The sequence below is a fragment of the Mustela nivalis genome, assembly GCF_964662115.1.
Source record: "Mustela nivalis genome assembly, contig: HAP1_SCAFFOLD_1838, whole genome shotgun sequence".
NCBI classification, from domain to species: Eukaryota; Metazoa; Chordata; class Mammalia; order Carnivora; family Mustelidae; genus Mustela; species Mustela nivalis.
This window is the reverse complement of record NW_028134826.1, coordinates 18,238-30,132: the sequence shown is the minus strand read 5'-3', so window position 1 is coordinate 30,132 and position 11,895 is coordinate 18,238. Positions and strand designations below refer to the sequence as shown.

The following is an 11,895-nucleotide window of genomic DNA, read 5'->3' as shown; positions in this document are numbered from 1 at the left end:
ATCCACACCAGTATTCAGTGTTAAGTGTTCGTATATCTGTATGAACAATCTGGTTTCTGAAATCACACTTACGGAGAAGAGATTTTGACTGAATATACTATTGTTACCTGACTTTACTGCAAAATCCTAGGCTTGCTACTTATTTTCATATCACTTCCTTCAGAACTAGAAAAATAACCTTTTTTTTCCCTTTGACTCTTGGCATGACTGCTGGCGACAAGCCATTGCTGAAGAGCTTGAGTAAATAGAGAATAAGAGATTTCTTAAACAAGTGAATTATTTAAATCTGCATATGCAATGAGACTTGTTAGGCAAAATTTCTGCTCAGTAAGACCCCCAGGCTCTTAAGAAGATATTTGATATGTAATTTCCTAAACTGCTTACTGTAGTTTTTGCATCTTATTGTTTATTTTGCACGAAATTGTATTGTCAGTAGGAAGGTTCCCAGAGAGAGTTTTGATTGAAATATGCTTGGATGAGCATTAGGCTTTATTTTTGTGTGTATGCATGTAATAATATTAAATCTTCAAGTTATTGCAAGTTGGATATTTGCCAAGATTTGAATCAAAATGGTTCCTTTTCTTTTTTGTGTTTTCATTATGTTTGGTTCCTATAAATAATGCACATTTTCTCCTTAGTTAAGCAAAAAAGATGTAAAAGTAAATGAAATGTATTTAATTAGTAAGCACAAGCATTTCTAACATATGCCTCCTCCATATCTGAGGTAAGAAAGGGTCCCCTAATTTCCTTTGTCCTTACAGTTTCAGCCTCATTTGTGTTTGAGTCTACCTTTCAAGTCAATGGTTCCTGGACTCAAAGTCAACTTATTTTGGGCCAAAGGAGAGTTTATGTGGACCTTGCGCATTCAAGTCAATAGGTAAGCAGGTACCAACTGCAGGCAAGGGGTCTAGAATTGTCTTTGTCACTATAGTGAAGCCAAAAGACATATGACCCTGTTCTTCCTGCTATAGTAAATTGAAAATGTTTTCACACATGAGACCAGTTTTCAAATACAACTGGCTGATAACAGTTGTAAAACCAATGGTGCATAAGGTGAGAGATCAGCTACAGAACTTCCCACACACAACACTCACACTCATACACATTCTTACTCAACACACGCAGCATGTGCTTCTAAAACATAAAATTTCTTTCACAGGAAGATGAGATATTCCAAATATCCTAACTTTTTCTGCTCAACTTTTTTTTTTTTCTCTCCTTGCCTATCGTTTGAGTTCCCTCCTTTTTCTCTCTGTATCTCCATCTCTGTTTCTCTGTGCTTTTCTGTCTCTTCTTTTTCTTCACTTAGCAAATTTTTCAAAAGGCATAGTTTCTTAAGATTCCAACTAGTCTGGTGCCTTTTGCTACCCAGTTTCTTGATAAGGAGTGAATTTTAAATGACATTCTGTGTATCCTACAAAAAGCTAATATGATAAAGTACTGTCCCTGGTGAGATTATGCTCCAGATGATCTTAAACTGGCCTGAAAGTTTGAAGCCCATTTTTGCAAGTGTGGAGGGAAAGTACAAGGAAGAAGGTGGGGAAAAGGATTTTCTGTTTTATAAAGAGTTTAATTTCAAGTCAAGCTCAATCCTGGTATTCTCAGCTTCTCTGTTCTTTGGTAATCTCTCTATATTCCTGCCTTTGATTTGGTAATCTGTAGCTCATAATAAAAAAGTGTAGGCACTTAAATAGTCTACGGTGTTTCAGGTATCTTAGTCTTAACCCAGCCCACCCCTACAATAGATTATACATTCTCTGGAAAAAGGAAAGATAGTGTGATCTGTTTGGGTCATGACTAGGCCACATTTAGGAGATTTCTAAAACACTCACTAATGTTTTCTGAGTGATTGAATTATTAGTTCACTAATGTCCTAAATTATGAAGGTTTATATGAGTAATGTAGGAACAAATGTACTAAGCCAAAGATCCACCATCCTCTGCTCTTGGGCCCTAAGTAGACAATTAATTTCTAAAGAAACAGGAAATTCCCATCTCTCTGTTCTTTTTCCATAGTTTACAATACAGCGGCTTCTTTGCTCCTCCCTGAGGAGGAGATAAAAATAATAACCATCTTCACGTTAGCATGAACCTCCAGCCCCTCACCGTGGCATTTCCTCTCGGGGAGTAGGTCAGTTTTCCAAATGACTTTTACCAAGAAACAATACTTAAACAGAATCCTGCTTCTGCTCTGTAGGGCCTGGAGAGTTTTAAAAAATCATTTGAAGCAAAGTATACACTCAGTTTGTTGCTGGAATGAGAATGCTAAGAAACAGAATGAATTGTGACTTAATTTGAATATTGTGCTGATTAGCTTTAGGTTTGGGTTACTCTTGATAAGGCTCTTCTCCATTACCCTGGTAATTGAACACCCGCTCCAGTAATAAAGGTGCAAGGCTGTTGTCATCCAGCAACAAACCAGGAGGAAACTAAGCACTTGGCAACAATGATGTACCTTGGAAAGCTGGAGTTTTCAATTTTGGGGGTCAGCCTGATTTTTCCAGGGATTAGGAAGCCATGGAAAATAATTTTTATTTTCTGTTTTTCTTTCACTCTGAGTTTTAAGACTGCTCGAGTGAGCTCTTCCAATGTTCTCATCTGCCGATCCCTCATTACTTTGAGCCAAAGATTTATTGTTCCCTGCTTTGGAGGGTGTTGCTCATATGCAATTATGCTGGCTTAATTGTAGTTCATTCTTCCCCATATATTGTTGTGTGACCTCGTACTCTCTTTATTGTGGGCTGTCGCTGTCAGGCCTAATCCCTAGAAAGATGTAAGTACATCAGAACTCATTACATAAAGAAAGAAAAACACCAGTTGGGGTGGCAGAAAGCTCACAAACAGGGAGGCAGCTTAACCTGCTGCTACTGCCTTTAGAGACAGAAAAACAAAAACCCGGGATAAAATGGTCCCCAGGGCAGCCCTAATCCAGGTCTGTGACCCAGTCGTCCCCAGTGTCAAGGTCTATCATGGTAGAGACTGAAGTTAAGCTAAGACTAAGCTAGAAAGAAATGGTAATGCCTGTGTCTTCCTGCAGTCTCTCTCCCTTTTCTGTGCTTTTGTTTCTGGACTTGCTCTCACACCATCCACATTTGTCCTTCGTCTCATTATACCCCACACTCCGCCACTGCCAACTCCCGGTCCTGGAGGCTTTCATTCTAGCTCTTTCTCCATGACATCAAAATCGGACTTCAGGAAAGCACCAGAAATTTATTCCTTCTTGGGTGATTACCTGAATCCGTGATGCAGGGTGGACCCTCAGTGGAACTTCCGAGGTCAGGGTTTCTTAAACTTGAACATGAATTTGAGCCACCTGGAGGGCTTGTTGAAACCTCATTGTTGGGCTCACGCCCCCAGGGTTTCTCATTCAGTGAGATGGGGACCAAGGCTTTGCATTTCTACCAAATTCTTGAGGTCTTGCTGACACCAGTGGTCTGGAGGCCCCACACTGAGAACTACTGAACCAGTGATCTACCTGCTGTCTTCAAAGGTTAGTCTAATCCATACAGGAAGCCCAGTGGGAGCACCTCGACCTCACAGCAGGGCGTCAGTCAAGCCTGGTCTCTCCTGGCTTCCTGGCTTGCCGGAGGATGACTCTCTGATAACCTCATTCACAACCTTAAAGTGACTTCTAACAGTTTGCTGCTCCTCCTAGAAATATTCGTGTTTCCCAAAGAAGTGTCAGTGGTGGATCCTGATATAGGAAAGGAATGAAGATGGGGTACAATTTAGTGACAGAAGAAGATAGGAAATATTTTTGGACAGAGAAGACCTGACAAGTGATCGTCTTGTCCTGAGCCTAAGGTGTCATAGAGCAACACCTAGACTCTTCTGCCCTACTATCCCATCACAGGGGAGAATAGACACATACCTCTGTGCTTCAGGAAAGGCTTGGGTCTATCTTGAGATATTTTGCCATTTAAAATGTTATATGATGTCTCTCATTTAGATAGATGAATAGATAACACTTTTTAAAAATATAAACTGATGTTTTGAATGTTTTTTCCCTTGCATAGAACTGGATTTCATGGTCTGTTTATTCTATTGGTCCTCTCTTGTAATTTTGAAGCTTAGATTTAGTCCTAATCTGTGTGGACATGTTCTTCTTGCCTTTGCATGAGCAAGTTGCTTCACGGACTCCTCAAATCTTTTGTGTCTCTGCTCTTACCTTCTCCCTTCCGTGTTTATGGTTGTGCTATTTCCCCCATCATTTCAGGTATGATTAAACTACGTAGGTCCATTGGACTATTCCATTTTTTTTTAAGATTTTATTTATTTATTTGACAGACAGAGATTACAAGTAGGCAAGAGACGCAGGCAGGGAGAGAGAGGAGGAAGCAGGCTCTCCACGGAGCCGAGAGCCCGATGTGGGGCTCGATCCCAGGACCCTGGGATCATGACCTGAGCCGAAGGCAGAGGCTTTAACCCACTGAGCCACCCAAGCGCCCCCCCCTTTTTTTTGTCCATTTTATTTTTAAACTACTGGTGTTCCTCAACATGTAATTGAGATAAGAAGAAATTAAGGACATAGGGCACTGTGGTCTGATTTTTAGAGAAGACTGAAGTCCTTGGTATCTCCATCCTTCAAACTTATATTTCTTAACTAATACCTGGAATTCCAGTGTGCCATTTATAACTTCTATTGACAGGTAACAAGAAAGCCTTGCCTAGTGTTTGGCGTGTAGAAGGTATTCGATACATGACTGAATAATGCATAAATGAATGAATTTATTTATCCCAAGGCTTCCATTCAAAAGAAATTGCTTGGCCTTCTTAGACTGCTGGCACCTAAAGGAGGTCTCTCTCACATGTCAGTGTGATGAAGGCTGTAAGAACCAGGTTTGATCTGCAATGGTTCCTTGAGGGGAACCATAACTATCCAAGGAAGGAGGAGTGGGAAAAGACAGGGACTCAAAAGGCACACTTTCAGATCTCAGAATTTGCCCTCAGGCCTACGTCTCCTGTGGTCCCCAGCTGTCATGATCTTGCTCGGGTTTCTGACTTGAACCTGAAGCTATGCCAGTTAGCCCTCCAGCCCCTGCATGTGGTTGCTGAGTATATGATCGCCAAAACACTGACTAAATGCTAAGTAGAAATTATAGATGTGAAATTTCATAACATAGTGTCTGATCCATAAGGAGGCACTCGATACATGTTTGACTCATTTGAATCAAGTCACTGTCTTCCCGGGATTGCTGCACGTCCAGTTTTCACCTGGCTTTGTGTTTGTTAATAATCCGAGTTCCAATTTAATTTGATCTACTCAGGGGAAATTCCCAGGATTGAGCCTGAAGACAAGATTAGGGTAAAGCAAGAGGGAGGAGAAGAAGGAGGCATAATGGGATGAAGACCAGAAGGCTACCAGATTTCACTGATGGACAAAGGAAAAGCAGATACAGATGCCGTGCGAAGCTCATAAGCAGGATGTAGGCCGTGGAAACTTCTGCCTCAACTTCTGGAAGCTTCAGTGCAGAGATGATGCTTACGCTGTGTCATCCTCAAACACTAAAGAAGAGATTTTTGATGTACCTTCTCTGCTCTTTCTTCTGTCTCCTTCCCACCCAATACATCATCATATGAGCTCAAGTCTCACTCGGACTCATTACTTTAAACATCCTCTCCCCTTTTCTCCTGCTCTAAGCTGTCTGACTCCAGTATTTCTATACCACAACCAACTTGATTTTTCTCTCAGATGGACCACGCTCCCTTTCGGTTTACCAATTAACAGCTCAGGGATCCCCTTTCAGACGATGTCGTGATCAAACACCTGTACTTCCATTTTATTGTTTTCTCCTTCATCTGTTAAAACTCTTTCCCACTTAGCATGGTGTATTTTCTCACTCTCCTTATTTTTTTCCTCATTAACTATTTTATTCTTTCTTTATTCTTGCAATCATGATTCAAACAATAGAATAATCATTCTTTGAGATTTTAAAGTGTGGTTAGTGACATACCTGTTTTAAGGCAAGGACAAATGCTTTGAAGTGGCAATTAGGAATAATCAAGAACCACTGACAATAACATATAAACCCCTGGAAAGACTCCTAAGTCCCCTTCAAAATATCTCTAAAATTGTCACCTGTTTTTTCACTCTCCTTTAATTAAAAAGGCTTGCCTCAGTATTAGCTTAAAATATAGATAACAAATATTTTGTTTGAAAATTACCTTTTTTTGTCCTATTGAATTACTAGCACTGTGTAGGTGTTGTATTTTATATTATATAATTTTATTTTACATTGTTTCATTTTGAACATACAGACTAATGAGTTAACTAGGCACTGGAATACTCTCCCAGAAATCTCAATCATTATAATATTGCCCCAATGGAGAAATAGAAAAGATTTTCAAACAACTGATTGATAAAGAAAATTTCAGAAAATAAGCTATTAATAGTTGTATTCTGCTGAGCAGATAGAGCTAATTTTCTTGATATCCATTTTGCTTTGACTTGATTTCTGAAAGATTTTTTTTTCTTAAAAATAAGAGTATATTTTATGGTATAGATATATTAATGATTCTAGACAAGTTGAGTATTCAAAAAATACAATAAAAGTAAATAAATTATTGAGCAAATGTCTTTGACTTCTTAGTTGTCAAGATAAGCGTAATGGTTAGAATTCTTAGTGCACCTAGAAATAGGAAAGACAGATTCAGCATGAGCAAGGGGTATTCAAATGTACTGAAGAAAACTGAGAACAGATTTTGAAATTTAATGGACAAGGTAGCTCAGAATAAATAATATGGTACCAATGTCTCAAAATAAAGTCCTCGGAATAGTTGCATAAATAACATTCACCGGGTCCTTAACATCCTGAGGTTATATGTTCTCACAAACTGGTGGAAAAAGTAAAAATACTTTCGGGTGGAAGCTTTAAAGGCTAGAAAACAAATACAGTTCAACACATTGTCTTTTCTTCAGCTGACATGGATGGTAACATTTCTGCCTTGATCCTAGAGAAGAGTCTCCAACTGACTATGTTGTATATTTTGTCAAATGGAAAATCAACTTTGATTGGAGGTTTCCTTGTTATTGCAGTGGAAACTAGCATATCTTGACTAACAAAAATGCTCATTTAAAATATAGATTTTGGGGACTCCCAGTTCAGTTCAGCAGCTGTCTTCGGCTCAGGTTATAATCCTGGGGTCCAGGAATTAAGTCCTGTATCAGGATCCCTGCTCAGTGGGGAGTCTGCTTCTCCCTCCGTTTACTGCTCCCTGTGTTTATGCTCTTTTCTCTCTCTTTCTCTGGCAAATAAAAAAATACAATATTTAAAAAATAAAATAAAATATAGATTTTGGGGAAATTAATAAGTAAAGGAATATTTTGGGGCCCTATATTAAACTTCTTAAATCAGAATTTAGAGCCAGTAGAGCCTAGAATTCTCAATTTTTTAGCAAAATCCTCAAATGTTAACCTTCCTAAATCTTTACAACTATTGGTGTATGGAACTGCTGGTTTTTTGTTTTTGTTTTTTTTTTTTAAATCCATATGAAATGTATGTCAGGTTCAAATGGTGAAAAGTCTTACATGCTAGACTCGGGACTTTGGCTTCCATCTTGAGGACCATAGAAAGACCGCATATAATTGAGTGTTCATGAGGTACTGCAGGAATGAGCTTAAGAAACGTATTTTGAAGTTATTGCCAGAATCCAAGGTAGAATGTCACTAGGGCAGATGTTCTAACTCGTTCCTTGATTATGAGGATTTGAACACGGAAGACTAGCCTCTTACGTACACTACCTGATAGAGATGTGTCATGTAGAGAGGATAACTTACCTAGGAATTAGATTGAAAAGTTAAGGTATAAACTGAAAAATAAAACCTCATATAGTGAAATCTATTAGAAATTGCTTAAATAACCAATCACTAGAAACTGAGATCTTGGATACTGAGAAGTATTGGATGGCTTTTTATTTTTGGCTTTGTTTTTAGACCAAGAACTGAATTTCTTTACGAGAGTAGAGGCCGAGTTAAAGAAATAAATAGATGAGAGACTTGGCAGGGCAGGGGGAGGGGAGGTGATAAAGGTATATCAGTTGATAAGTTTCTGTTCTTTGGGTTTTCCAAATACATAGAAGGACACTAAAGTAAATTAATTGTAAAACTAGTCATTCCACTGTAATCTACAATGCACACCAAGCATAATTATGTGTATCTTATAATAAATCTCTTCTTTCTTTCTAAACCCTCTTCTCTGAAATTCCATTCAGTTTGAGTGAAGCTAACCCACTCTATCTCATCCCTACTACCTGTATCACATTAACGTTTGACTCAGGTTTGGCCAATTAGGGTGTTCCATTTCCTTTCCACAATGATGGATTCAGAATGAGCATAGAACCCACATGGGATCATCATGAGTCATGCTCCTGACTTTACTAAAGCCATCAAGAGAGGATTCATCTTCACTACAGTGTTGGTGACATGTTTCCTTTTTTTTTTTTTCTTTTCTCTGTAATGTGGTTTCTTTCTTTGCTGTATTTACATATTCCATTCCTCTGGAAAGGAGAGAGTATGACATAGAAGAAATTCATCTCAGGAAGAAAGGGGAATGAAAAAAAATCCTTAAATTCTAGGAAGAGGACAGGAAATAAGATTTCTACCTCCAAATAGGATTTGAATGAGAGAAGAAGTCCTTTTAAAAATACGAAATCTGAGGGGAAAGTCCAAAACAGGGAAGGTTTGCATGCAGCCTTCCCTTTACAACTGGTGGAAGAGACTGATTCACACAGTGCTTGGAACCAGCACTGGATAGAACAAGCCACATACAATGGAAGTACATCTCACACAAGGGAGCTGGCCCTGGACTGTGCATGTTTATACCCCCAGCCTCTGCACAATGTAGAGTAAACCTTGGTGAGCGTGACAGAAGGGAACTGGGAATTCAGAGCCAACAGCCTTGGTCAAGCAGACAAGGGACATCCCTGCCAAGGCCAATGAAGGTTGCATGCAAAACAGCTACCTTTACCCATCTCCATAAAGATTGATGAGTTTTCCCTACACTCAGTTACCATTTTGGGTAAGAGAAAATAGACGGCCCAATTTCTGAGTTGAGAAAAATGTTTGAATCTCAAATTTGGTTGAGTGTTTTGGAAAACATCTTGAAATACTCTAAAATAGACTGGTGTGAAGTGGCAGAGACAGTGTTTTTAATTTTTAATCTTAATTTTTTTATTTGCGTATAGGTGACACACAATGTTATATTGGTTTCAGGTGTACAACACAATGACTCAAAAGCTCTATACATCATCTTGTGCTCACCACAAGTGTAGCAACCATCTGTCAACATACAACACTATTATAATATCGTTGACTAGAGACTGTATTATTTTTTATTAGGAGTGTGTGTAGGGTAGGAGAAGTGCCGCCTTCAGCATTAACAGAAACTCCAGAACAAAACTAGAGTAGTTATAACACGCATCATACTTTTATTTCTTTGCATCTCTGAGAGTAGGTCATGTCAAACCTCCACAGCTGTAACCTAGGATGCTGGTGACTTGCTCTGCTCTCATGTAGGAATACTGCCTGATAATGAAGATGACAGAGAAAAAAAGTGATCAGGGCATGGAGAAAACAGACAGAATCTCAGTGACATCTTTACCAAACTGAGGGTACATCTGCCATTGGACGGTTCACATTCATGATTTTTTTTTTTTTTTCACTTCTCCAACAGATTTATTTGAAAGGAATGGATTTTGAGGAGAAAAAACATGGGGCAGAGGTATGGAATGGAAAATAAATACAAATGTAAGCTGTTTTGCTAATTGTTTTCTAACCACAACAAATTTGTACAGAGAATACCTTGCACAGAATGACACAATAAAGGTTCAAAGATCGAGGTGTTTCCCTAGGCAAGGTTGAAGATTTTAGTCTCTGGTACTTGGATTTAAGGCTGCAGTCCTTGGTTTTGGATGGATCACTGGGTGTGTGACACAGTTCATGCGTTTAACCAGATTTGAACAGAAGAATGGCCACTTGGCCCAGGTAGAAGTAGATGAAGTGTTTGGTTTCATGAGTCACATAACTACCAAAGTTCCTCCCCACGATGCAGTGCCAGGTGGGGTTGTACTTCTTGTCAAACACCTTTTTAATATGGGCCACAATGTCCTTCTCTATGTTTTATTCTCAATGTCTTTCTCATTGTTTTATTCCAAGCCATTTTGAAGTGTATTGCATCTTACTATAAAGGCAGTATAACTCCTCAGTAGCTGGGTAACCTCAGCATATTACTTATCCTTTTTAGACTCCATTTTCTCATCTGTGGAAATACTTTACAGTATTTTTAATATGATAATTTAAATAAGATAATTGATGCAAATAATTTAGCTTATAACCTCACTTGATTTATAGTAGTTTTATTATTATTAATTATATTTTTAGTCATTTACTAAGACATGTTTTCTAGAAGATATAACATTCCTTGCATTCTTCTGCCAAATACACATAACTTTTAGAAATACCCGTTGTTTACTTTCTACTCTAACTAACTATTTGGTTGATAAAGATCTGGCTAAAACGCTCTTTTTTTTTTTTTTTTTTTCTATCTTTTAGGTCAATAAATGGTTGCCATTCCTGGGTTGTTCTGCTTGGCTAAAAAGTCATTCCTGTTTTCCTGAGAGTTCAGTGTTTTTCCATATCACTGAAATCTGAAGTACAGGGGAAAAAAAAAACAGTTCAAAATCTTTTTTTTTCCTCTTCTTTTTTTTTTTTTTTTTTGGCTTCTCACCGCAGTAAAACATAATTTGGCTGAAATAATGAGATTCAATTGCTCATAAGTAAACTACAGCTTAAACAATGACAGTTGGGCAGTATTGTTGTCAAGTCTCCTGTTTCAGAGGCAAGCTTTGTTATTGACTCATTTTTGATATATTTTCTAGAGATTAAGAATTTGGGCAAGGGGACCAAGAAAAAAACCGCTGAAGTGCTAAACTGAATTCTTATGAAGTGCAAACTCTTGTACGTTAAATTCTGATTTCCTTTTCAAGTACTTCTCAACCTTAATTTACTGACACTAACTATCAAATATTTTTTGTATCATTTATTTTCCAGTTATCCAGGTCCTAGGCTCAAACATTTTGATCGGCATAAATTCCAATTAAGTCTGATTATGTTTCTTTGGAAGAGTTAATTAAATTATTCCTTTTAGTGTTCTGGAAGGCAAATGCCAAGCCATGTGGATTGCAAATGACCTTTAGAACACTTAGAGATTTGCATGCATGTGACACACTGGTTTACTGACATTCCCCATCCCTGCTCTCTTTGAGACATAGAAAGAGCAAGTAGATTTCACTCAAGTTACACTTCTAAGTGAGGAGGAATCATTTTCATCACCTCCAGTCTCCTTTTGTGAACCCGTTTCTATATTTTTAAATGTCCTGATAATCTTGTCACTTGCTAGCCATTCTTCTGGAGTGGTTATAAAAGTCAGAATTGAGAATCCTTTCTATAACATCTTTCTAGGAAAAAACAAAACAAAACAAAAAACAAAAAAACAAAAACTGTAAATTTAGGTAGGTTAGCAGAGATTAAGAACCAAAAATCTATTTATGGTAGGCGAATGTGTATCTGGGTCTTTATGGAGTCTTTTGTTGCCTCCCTGAAAGGGTGAATAGATCTTGCTTCAGTTTCTTATTGATGTTTATGGGCTTCCTCAGGGCTGGTGGTTAGTGGTGGGTGAGATTTTACTTCAGGAAAATGCTGGTCTTCATAGACCAAAGAACTGGACATGTTTGTAGGGAGATGGAGAGAGTGAGGACATCCCTTTGGCAATTGGCCTGCTTCCACTCTCCCTATGACCCTGATGTTGGCCCTTGCAGACCTCTACCAAGGCAAAGATTAACTGACTTTTCCTCTAGTCTCTCACAATCCAACTCTTTTCTGAGTGAAAGCTAACTACTG

General features: G+C 38.3%; 1 pseudogene across 1 annotated transcript; it reads right to left on the bottom strand.

Annotated features, from left to right (window-relative positions):
- Positions 1-9,641: 9,641 nt before the first annotated feature.
- On the bottom strand, positions 9,642-10,116 carry LOC309858085 (dynein light chain 1, cytoplasmic pseudogene; annotated as a pseudogene). Its single transcript has one exon. The product of its transcript is annotated as a dynein light chain 1, cytoplasmic pseudogene (transcript).
- Positions 10,117-11,895: the final 1,779 nt, after the last annotated feature.